Consider the following 10205-nt stretch of genomic DNA (forward strand, 5'->3'; position numbering starts at 1 on the left):
TGACCAAGTTCAATGAACTTATCTCCTAGCAATCAAATTGATATGATCAATCACGGTTTAAAGATATGATTTGGTTTGAAAAAATTATATTTTGAGAAACCGTCTGATTGGAATCCCGATCTCTTTAGGTTTGAGAAACTATCTCATAGCCCTATAAAAAGGGGCATGAGATGGACCTTTTTTAATCATCCCACCGTGCTTTTGAAATCGTGAGGGAGAGAGAGAAACTCCAATGATCGCCATCTTCAAAGTGCTAGCACACTGACGCGCGGAGTTCCAACAAGTTCGTGTGGATACTAGTAGAGGCGTCGCTTCAATTGCCGCGCAACATCTCAACGAGTACGCAAGTCTTCGTCATTGTAGGCTGTCTAAAAATCACAATGGATAGCTAATCACTATCAAGCCCTGACAATGGAAGTTACAATCAGACGACTTTCTAATCACTGCATCCGCAACTCTACAAATCGCTACAAACACGACCTCATCTCTGAGATGATTGATCTTGATGGCTGCGACAATAACATGACTAATATTATATTAGCAACTATTAGAGATGCTGATGAGCAGTGTAATAATTTCAGAAATAAAAGGTTGGACTTATTTGGTGAGTTGCTTGGTAGAGAGCTGTGGGCAAATATTCATCTAAAAATCAAAATGGATGATTGATCCCCATCAAGTTCCAACAATGGAAGCTACAGTCAAATAGCTTTCGTGCCGACAAACAAATGTTGCAAATAGAGGACCTTTTCACATAGATCGAGAAGAGTTACTATTCAACGACGCTTCTGATAGGTGATGAAAGCTCTATTCGGTGGCCTTCACAATCAACAGTGAGAGTTACAATCTGACGACTTTCACATCCTATAACAGGCAAAGATACATAAGCAGTAGCCTTTGTAATGTTATAATGGACGAGGTTACAAGTCAACAACTTCTCTTAAAAACGCAGAATTTACTTCTGCGTTTCTCAAATCCAAAATGCACACCTCCTGTGCGTTCTCCAGCAGATATCTAATTCTGCAACGCAGAGTTAAAGCACAAAACGCACACATAACGTGCGTTCTTCAACGGACTCAACCATGCGTCCCAAACTCTTGATGCAGAGTTGAATTTCAACGCACAAGCGACCTGTGCGTCTCCAATTCCAGAACGCATGCGGCCTGTGCATTTCAAACCTTTGACAAAGGTTTAACTCTGCGTCTCAGGCCTTAGACGCAGAGTTAAGGCCCAGAACGCCAAATTAGGCGTTTGACTTGTTCAAACACAAGCCGAACGGTCTCAAAACCGTTATCCCACGTTCTGAGGGATTTTTACCCACTTAGGAGCGGATTTAGGGGTTAGTTATACCCCTAATCCCCCTATAAATAACCGACTTACTCAACTGAGTAAGGGGTTGACGAGTGCTGGCATCAAAACCGCTTAAGGTTCACAAATCTCGGCAGCTTAACCGCACGGAGGAGGAGATTTCTCTGAAGATCAACAAACTACCCAGTAGTTAGCAAATTGAATCTAAGGAGATCCCCTCATCAACGGCAAATCAACTTGGCTATCAACCGAATCTTCGGTTCTAACAACTCTATTACAGAGTTTCAACTCGCTCTGAGTTCTGAAACTCCTTTAAGAGTTCGTAATTAAACTTGCAACGCGAGTTAATTACACCAAATCAGTAATTCGGTTTTCAACAACTCTTTTCAGAGTTTCCAACTCGTTCTGAGTTTCTTATACTCGTTAAGAGTTCTAAACCGAGTTCATCACACAAATCAATCGTTCTCGTGAGATAGTACGATCGGATCGTCAACAGAGAGCAAGTTAGACACAAGCAATCGAAGGAGGCACTCCATCGCTACCAAGAAGAACCCAGTTTTAAACAAAGGGGAGAATCAAATTCATTCTCCTCTCTTTTGTAATCGGAATCCAAATTGTAATCGATTTTAAGAGAATACAAGTCAATTTTTCTTTCATTGTCTTTTTACATCAAATTTTCCACAAACAGTCATTTATCTGCACGTTTCAGGTAATTTTTATCTTGGATCTTCTTCTACATATGGAGGATGTAGGTGGTCAAAATTTTGTTTTAACTGCATATTAGTCTGCCTACTTTCCGACAATAATTACATCAGATACCCTAAGGTATGATGCAATTACACAATTGATTTCAAAGTATGCATATCTACATGAGTAATCTTGAGATTAATGATTGTAATTGCAAGGGTGATATTGAACTATGCATAGAAACTTGTTTAGTAATTAATTAGAGTGAATGATTATATTTGGGAATAAAACAAGGAGGTTTCAGAAGCAAGGAGAACATACGAAATATATCGTTCAAGTCTGAGATATATGACTATTAAATCTTAATGTATAAATCTTAAACACATCACTACTCCATCTTGATGTGAACATTCTCCAGACAATAGTACCTAACTGATAGTATGTAATTTGATTAAAATAGGTTGGGCATCAAAAAGTTGAGTCTTTCGGAAACTTAGTTTTGCACCTGACACGCTCTAAGCTTAACCTTATTTATTGTACGGAACTTTTCTAGTACATTGACATAAAATTTCCGACATTTTCAGTTCTATGAGGTCTTAACCTACTGGAGATGGCAACCGAAATTAGCAGTGCCAAATAAAGCAGTAACCTAACCTTATGAAAGAAATTAAGGTATCTCTCTCTAGCAAAAGTTTCGTGTTGGAAACAGGGATCGGCATAAATTTCCCACAAATGCATTTTTCTTCTTCAGTTCCTAAGATCTTTGCCTTGCCTTTTAATAGATACAATCCTTGAAAGGAGGAGGGCTGAGTAAATAGAAGTTGAACATGGACTAGATATTGTTAACGGCACAACTAGAAGCTAGCGTGTGATTTTTGTATCTTTTGCTGTCGAATGGAAAAATATGCAATTACATGTGAAATTTAAATAGATCTTATTAATTAGCAAATTCAAATTACATAAGCTTTCAGATATTTGAAATAACTATCGGGATTACATATGCTTTCATATCATTTATTAGTCCCTGGCCTTCGATCTTCAAGTGTCGACGATGAACTTTTTTTTTTCTTTTCCGCGAAAACCTTCTGAACTTTAAAATCTTTCCACACCTAATAGTGTCAATGGATCAAAAGGCACCTATTTGGGTGGGAAAAAAAAGGCTGGCGGCGCCATTAACACTGTTAGGCGGTCTGTTGAAGTTATTTGGAAGTTTTGGGTGGGGGTTTGTGAGGTACTCCAATCTTCACAGGGTTTCCTGAGCTCTTCACATGAAGTCCAAGCTAACTGCTGCAGACTGACATATGAATATTCTAGCATGTGACAAACTAAGCACATATAGCACGAAAGAAATATTTGTTTCAGCCAAAAGTGATCTTGTGAGCACTGGAGAAATGCTTAGCAGCAGCAATCACTGCTGCTTCACCTTTAGGTTCACCATGAGATGAAGATGTCGACACAATCTTTTTGACATCATGGATCTTATTCGCTGGACAGAAGCATGAAAACCATGAGGCTAACATTTTCAAGTGCAAGATTGCTCCCTTAATTATCACCTCTCTGAGTCTGGATGAGAAACTTGATGAGCTAATTGAGGGTTTGAGTGTGTCTCCCTTAATTATCACCTCTCTGAGTCTGGATGAGAAACTTGATGAGCTAATTGAGGGTTTGAGTGTGTTTAGAGACTTTGGAATTCTAATTCGAGGTATATAGGATGATTACTGCTGCTCTGTTGGTTGCTGATTGAAGTTTGAAGGACTCATGTTTTATTTATACAGAGAGGCTGGGCTAGGATTTCGTGATGACCAAGTTTGGAGTGCAAACTTGACCAATTTCTTCTTCCTTCTACTCGCTGCTTTTCATTAGTCAAACTTGTCACACGTTTTCTTGGTAGTTACCTGATTAAACAAAAGTTTAAAATGCACTTAAATATCATATAGTTTCACCTACGTACTTTGCGCATATATAACCCCTGTTGTATATGGCCACACTTAAACACCTTAAAGTTTCTAAAAGTCACGCTTACATACCCTCTGTTATGCAAACGTGAGCACCAAAAATTCTCACGCGATACACCCATACTAATTTTAGAACATCTAACTCTTAATTTTATTAAATTTATTGTTAAGCATGCAAATCCTAATTTAAAATAGAATTATAATAGATTTAAAATAAAATTTTAATAGGTTTAACGATACATTATAAAAAATAAGGATTAAAATGTTCTAAAATTAGCATGTGAATATTGCATGAGAATTTTCGAGGGGAAATTAAAAAATAAGGATTAAAATGTTCTAAAATTAGCATGTGAATATTGCATGAGAATTTTCGAGGGGAAATTCTCAAGTTTGCATAATTAAGAATTGAAGGTATTAAAGTATAAATTTTAAAAACTTTAGAGTATTAAGTACAACTAAATATATCTGAAGGTATATGTATGCAAAGTAGGTGAAGCTACAGGGTATTTAAGTGCAATTAAGCGTAAATAAAATAAAAGCTCGTGTCCACTAGCATTATATGTTTTTTAAATGCAAAATATAGTGCGTCGTCATGCTATCTCATGCTAGTTGAGCCATCTTGCTTAACGTTTAAGCTAAAGTTGCGCGGCGGCCGGTCTATGAATACTGTAGTTGTCATCTCCCTCGTGTTTCTTGTTGACCAAGTTAACATTTCTAGAAAATGAACAGATGTACCATGAAGTATGGTGATCGAACAAAAACCATTCCCTCCCCTTTTTGACTATACTAGGAGAGGTACACGTGCCTTTCATGTGGTTATTTGTTCTGTTTATTTCTTTAGTATAACTTGGTGGTAAAAAACATGTTTCTTTTAATTCTTAACTTGATAATGTAATATTACTTGTGAACTTTTTTAATACTTACATTCATGTACTTTCAGCTTTCATTTTATGTGTCATTGTGACCATGAGCAATGTAAACTACACATTATTCGAAAAAAATTATTCGCTCATATAGTAATCAATTTCTTCAATGCCTCAAATCTAATAATAACACATGACATAAAATTCTTATGAAGTAAAAAAAAGGGGGGAAATCTTCTATCTTAATCCCTAATGGCTGTAGAATAAAAAACCCATCACGATTTAAGAAAACCTCTCCATAAGTTTGCAAAGATAATCACATTGAGCTATTAGGTTGCTCAATTCTTATTATTTTAAAATTAATTCATCAAATCATTGAAATAGCTATTACATCCGCAATTCTTAAGTTATTTTGATATCAGCTTTTCCAATCAAGAGTAAAAAAAGGCAATTAGAGGGAAATTAGCTCCTCAAATTGCTAATTATACCATTGATTTGAATGACTAATTTCAAATAACTTAAGAATTGAGTTATCTAATAATAATTTTAATGATTTGACGTACTAATTTCAAAATATGAAAAGTTTAAGGGACTACTACAAAAATATTTTAATCAATTAATTTTTGTTAATAATTAATTAATTCTATAATTTGGTATCAGGGAGAATCCACTATCACAACCGGGTTTTCTATGTTCACCCGAATAACGTTTACACCTCACAATTTCTCTCACGGAGTTCGGTCCCCACGACCTACGTCTCCGCTCCTCACCTCGAGGGGATCTATACTATACACTCTCACAATGTGGCTACACTCCACCGTCACAATACGGTTTTCTAGTTCACCGGAAACTTCACAACACACTCAATGTAACAAATATAAATTTGTTCTCAACTATGGATGAGAACACAATGAAACACAACTCAACTATGGATGAGAACACAATGAAAGCTCACACTCAATGTTACAACTCTCACAATCCCAAATATATTATGAATGTAACTACAATAAGCCAATCCCAAATATATTATGAATGTAACTACAATAAGCTCAAGTGGGTGTGTGTAACAATGAGATAAAATAAAATCTAAACTCAATAAAAAATTAGCTTTAATAGAGATGATAATTAACAAATAATTAATACATAAAAACTAGAGTTAAGTTTAGGAAAACTTCTCTAGATGACAAGAGAGAGATGGATTGAATGCCCAAAATGTAATTAATAATCTCCTCAAGCTCTTGTAAAACAGATTCACCAAACCGAAACACTCAAATGCTTAAAAGCTTATAAACACACTTAAACCAACTTAAACCCTTGATTAAAACTCTTTAAAACATTTATTGCTTACATGAAAACTAAGATCAAAGAGGGTTTTTATAGCCTCCAAGACCTCACCCAAAAACCAAACAAAATGACCAAAAAACCATTCTGCAACGGCTCTAAAAAGAGCCGTTAGAACTGCAGCCGTCGACCAAGGAAAACCGCGGTCGACCGCGAGCAAAGAAAGAAGCGGAGAAAAGTTCCAGACAGTTCATCGGTCGACCGGCGGAAAAATCGGTCGACCGGCGGTACTGTAGCAGGTATATCCGAGTTTATAAAATCGGTTAAAAATAGTAAAACAGATCCAAAAATTATGAAATTTTGAGAGAAGGTTATGGACATGTATAAAAACATGTTAGAGAAAGAATTTCTGAAAAAATATTTCCCAGTTGAGAGAAATAAATGTTTTAACACAGAAATACAGTTTCTGAAAATCTGCTGTGATACACGAATTTGTAAAATCAACTAGGCACAGTAAATCAACTCCAAAAATAGTAAAATTTTGAGGGAAGTTTCTAAACATGTAGGTAAACATGTCAGAGAAAGAATTTTCCAAATATAACTTCCCATTTGAGAAAAATCATCAGTTTTGTAAAACATGCACGAACATGTGCACGAACGAAAACGTGAATTTGTAAATTCCTTTAAACATAACAAATCAATTCCAAACTTGATGAAACTTTGAGAAATGTTTGCAAATGATATTTTGAACATGTTACAAAAAGAATTTTCCAATTTTCATTTCCCAATTGTGAAATCTCATTATTTTGCAAAAGTGTTCAAAACATGAAAAAAGTGATATACATGAAGTTTGATGTTTTGACATAAACAATGTTTTGAAACTTTGCACAATGATTATATAGACTTGATAAAATATGTATATGATGATTGTTAAGTCTATAAACTGAGAATACAATATTTGAGCTTAGAAACCAAATACGTGTGTGTATATGATATTGAGCTTAGAGTATCTAACACAAACTATGAATTGCATGTTGCTTCACTCCACAATTCCGCCAACCTCCATTTGATATCGTCGTTATGGCGCAATCCATCCATCCTCCAACGACGTTGTTTGTCTATAATACATAGGAAAACACAAATACTAGACAAACAACATTAGTGGTAAATTATTTGTTAAACATCATCAAAATAAGAAGGCCAACAAGCTCCTCAAATTGATAATTATACCATTGATTTGAATGACTAATTTCAAATAACTTAAGAATTGAGTTATCTAATAATAATTTTAATGATTTGACGTACTAATTTCAAAATAGGAAAAGTTTAAGGGACTACTACAAAAATATTTTAATCAATTAATTTTTGTTAATAATTAATTAATTCTATAATTTGGTATCAATTAATTGGTTAATATTTACACGTGCAATGCATATTATGTTACAATGCTAATATGTTGTAAGCTTCTTTCTACTCTTTAATTATTTACCAATTCTAATTAGATCAAATTTTAATTAATTGGTTTTGAATGGAGAGAGCTTTAATTCGGGAGTTTAAACTTCTTTATACTCTTTAGTTGTCAAACAATTCTAACTAGATCAATTTTTTATTAATTAGTTTTGAATGGAGAGAGCTTTAATTTAGGAGTTTAATTTTAATTTAATAGCTTTAGTTTTTTGGTCAATGAAATAAACTTGTATTCATCTTTCAAATTTTGAAAATGTGAGTACATCAAATCTTTACCAGATCATGTCTGGCAAGAAGCAAAAATTGCAGTCTTCTCAACAAGATAGGCTAGCTTACATTTTCTCTATTCTTTCCTTCGTATGATCAGGGATTTTCTCATTTAGAACTTTTGATAGGATAGATATCTTCACCTCTCGGAGTAATTGATTAGGTGCACGAATTTTTTGTTGGAAGATCCTCTGATTCTTCTCCTTCCAAATCCAATACACAGTTGTCGATAGTGCCATTCTTTTTATTTTCTTCATGAATCCCAGCCCCTTCAAATTGGTTCTATACCAGTTTATAATTTGATTCCAACTGCATGATCTCCAAGCATAGCCTAACCATTCCATCACTTCATTCCAGATGTATGCAGAGCATTAACATTCAAAAAACAAGTGCTTACAGGTTTCCTGATGAGCCTAGCACAAGACACATTGGTTTTCATTTATCATTCCTAGTCTGCATAACCTGTCTTGTGTCAGGATCCGGGAGTGCCAAGTCCCAGATCCAAAAAATGCCAGCCCCTAACTCAGTTGAGTTTACCCATATTTATAGGGAATTAAGGGGTGTAACCGCCCCCTTAATTCTCTCCATAGTGGGGCGGAAATCCCTCAAATCCTGAAGGGAAAACGGTTCCCGCAACCGTTCAGCTCGTGTTTGAACGAGTCAAACGCTCACGTGGGCGTTTAGGATCCTAACTCCGCATTTTAGAATTGAGACACGCGGAGTTGGGTACTCGCTGGGCATTGAAAAACGCGGGTGTTTGTTGGAAAAATTGTAAAGAAGAGAATAAAGAAAATGTGACTTTGATTCCTTTGATCTCGGTTACAACTTGATTACAAAAGAGAGGAAAACGAATTTGATTTTCCCCTTTGTTTAAAACTGGGTTCTTCTTGGCAGCGATGGAGTGCTTCCTTCGATTGATTGCGTCGAACTTGCTCTCCGTTGACGATCCAACCGTCTTTATCTCGTGGGAACGATGAACTTTCGTGGAAAGTTTTATGAATAACTCTGAATGAGTTTAAGAACTCTGAACGAGTTTGAACTCTGTGAATAGAGTTGTTGGAACCGAAAATTCGGTTAATAATCAAGCTGTTTTTCTGTTGTTGAAGGATTCTCTCAGATTTGATTTTCTGAGGTTGGTTCAAAAATCCTATCTCCAAGGATTTCGTTGCTGTTGTTGCCGAATCTCCAAACCTGAGTGGTTTTGATGATAAAGAATCCAACCCTTGATCTGATTATCAAAAATCCGATCCTCTAACTCTGTCGAGTTTGTTGATATTTTATAGGAGGATAGGAGATTGTAACTGACTCCTATATCTGCTCCTACGTGGGCGAAAATCCCTCAGAACGTGGGATAAACGGTTTTGGAACCAACTGACTCCTATATCTGCTCCTACGTGGGCGAAAATCCCTCAGAACGTGGGATAAACGGTTTTGGAACTGTTTGACTTATGTTTGAGTGAGTCAAACGCCCAATCTGGCGTTCAGAACCTCAACTTCGTGTTCTTTGAATTGAGACGCGAAGTTGGGTGTTAGCTGAACACCATTGAACGCGAGGGTCGCTCGCGTTTGGTTTGTGCCTTGTCGAACGCGAGGGTCGCCGTTGGTTGAACACCATTGAACGCGAGGGTCGCTCACGTTTGGCTTGTGCATTGTCGACGCGAGGGTCGCTGTTGGTTGACGACGCGAGGGTCGCCGTGGCTTGACGACGCGAGGGCCGCTATGGCTTGACGACGCGAGGGTCGCCGTGGCTTGACGACGCGAGGGTCGTCTTCATTTCCAAAGTTATGACGCGGGGATGACACCCGCGTTTCAGAAGGAGTTAGCTGATTTGTAACTTCTTCTGTAGAGCGTTGCAAGGACCGTTGTTCAATAATCCTAGCTTTAGCTGTTGTGGGGTGTGAAAGCCGTCAGATTGTAACTTTCACTGTAGATTGTGAAGACTGCTGCATAGAGTTTTCATCAGTTGTCGGAAGTGTCGTTGAATTGTAACCTTTCTCGATCTATGTGAAAAGTCCTCTATTTGCCGCTTTCAATCACCGACCCGAAAGCTATTTGATTGTAGCTTTTGTTGTAGGAGCTAGACGGGAATCAACATCCATAGTGTCTTAAAGATGAATATTCGCCCATAGCTCTCTACCAAGCAACTATTCGACTATATGTTTCGATCATCGACCCGAAAGCTATTTGATTGTAGCTTTCGTTGTAGGAGCTAGACGGGAATCAACATCCATAGTGTCTTAAAGATGAATATTCGCCCATAGCTCTCTACCAAGCAACTCACCAACTGAGTCCAACTTTTTATTTCTGAAATCGTCCCACTGCTCATCAGCATCTCTAATAGTTGCTACGATATTAGCCATGCTGTTGTCACAGCCATCAA

At 36.8% G+C, this 10205-nt stretch overlaps 1 long non-coding RNA gene across 1 annotated transcript; it reads right to left on the minus strand.

The window, feature by feature from the left end:
* LOC109843218 lies at window positions 2908-3724 on the minus strand. The gene is made up of 2 exons (XR_002247578.1): window positions 3615-3724; window positions 2908-3545 (listed from the first exon to the last, which is right to left on the minus strand). It is a non-coding gene; the product is annotated as an uncharacterized LOC109843218 (long non-coding RNA).

The sequence above is a fragment of the Asparagus officinalis genome, chromosome 5 (assembly GCF_001876935.1).
Source record: "Asparagus officinalis chromosome 5, Aspof.V1, whole genome shotgun sequence".
Lineage (NCBI taxonomy): Eukaryota > Viridiplantae > Streptophyta > Magnoliopsida > Asparagales > Asparagaceae > Asparagus > Asparagus officinalis.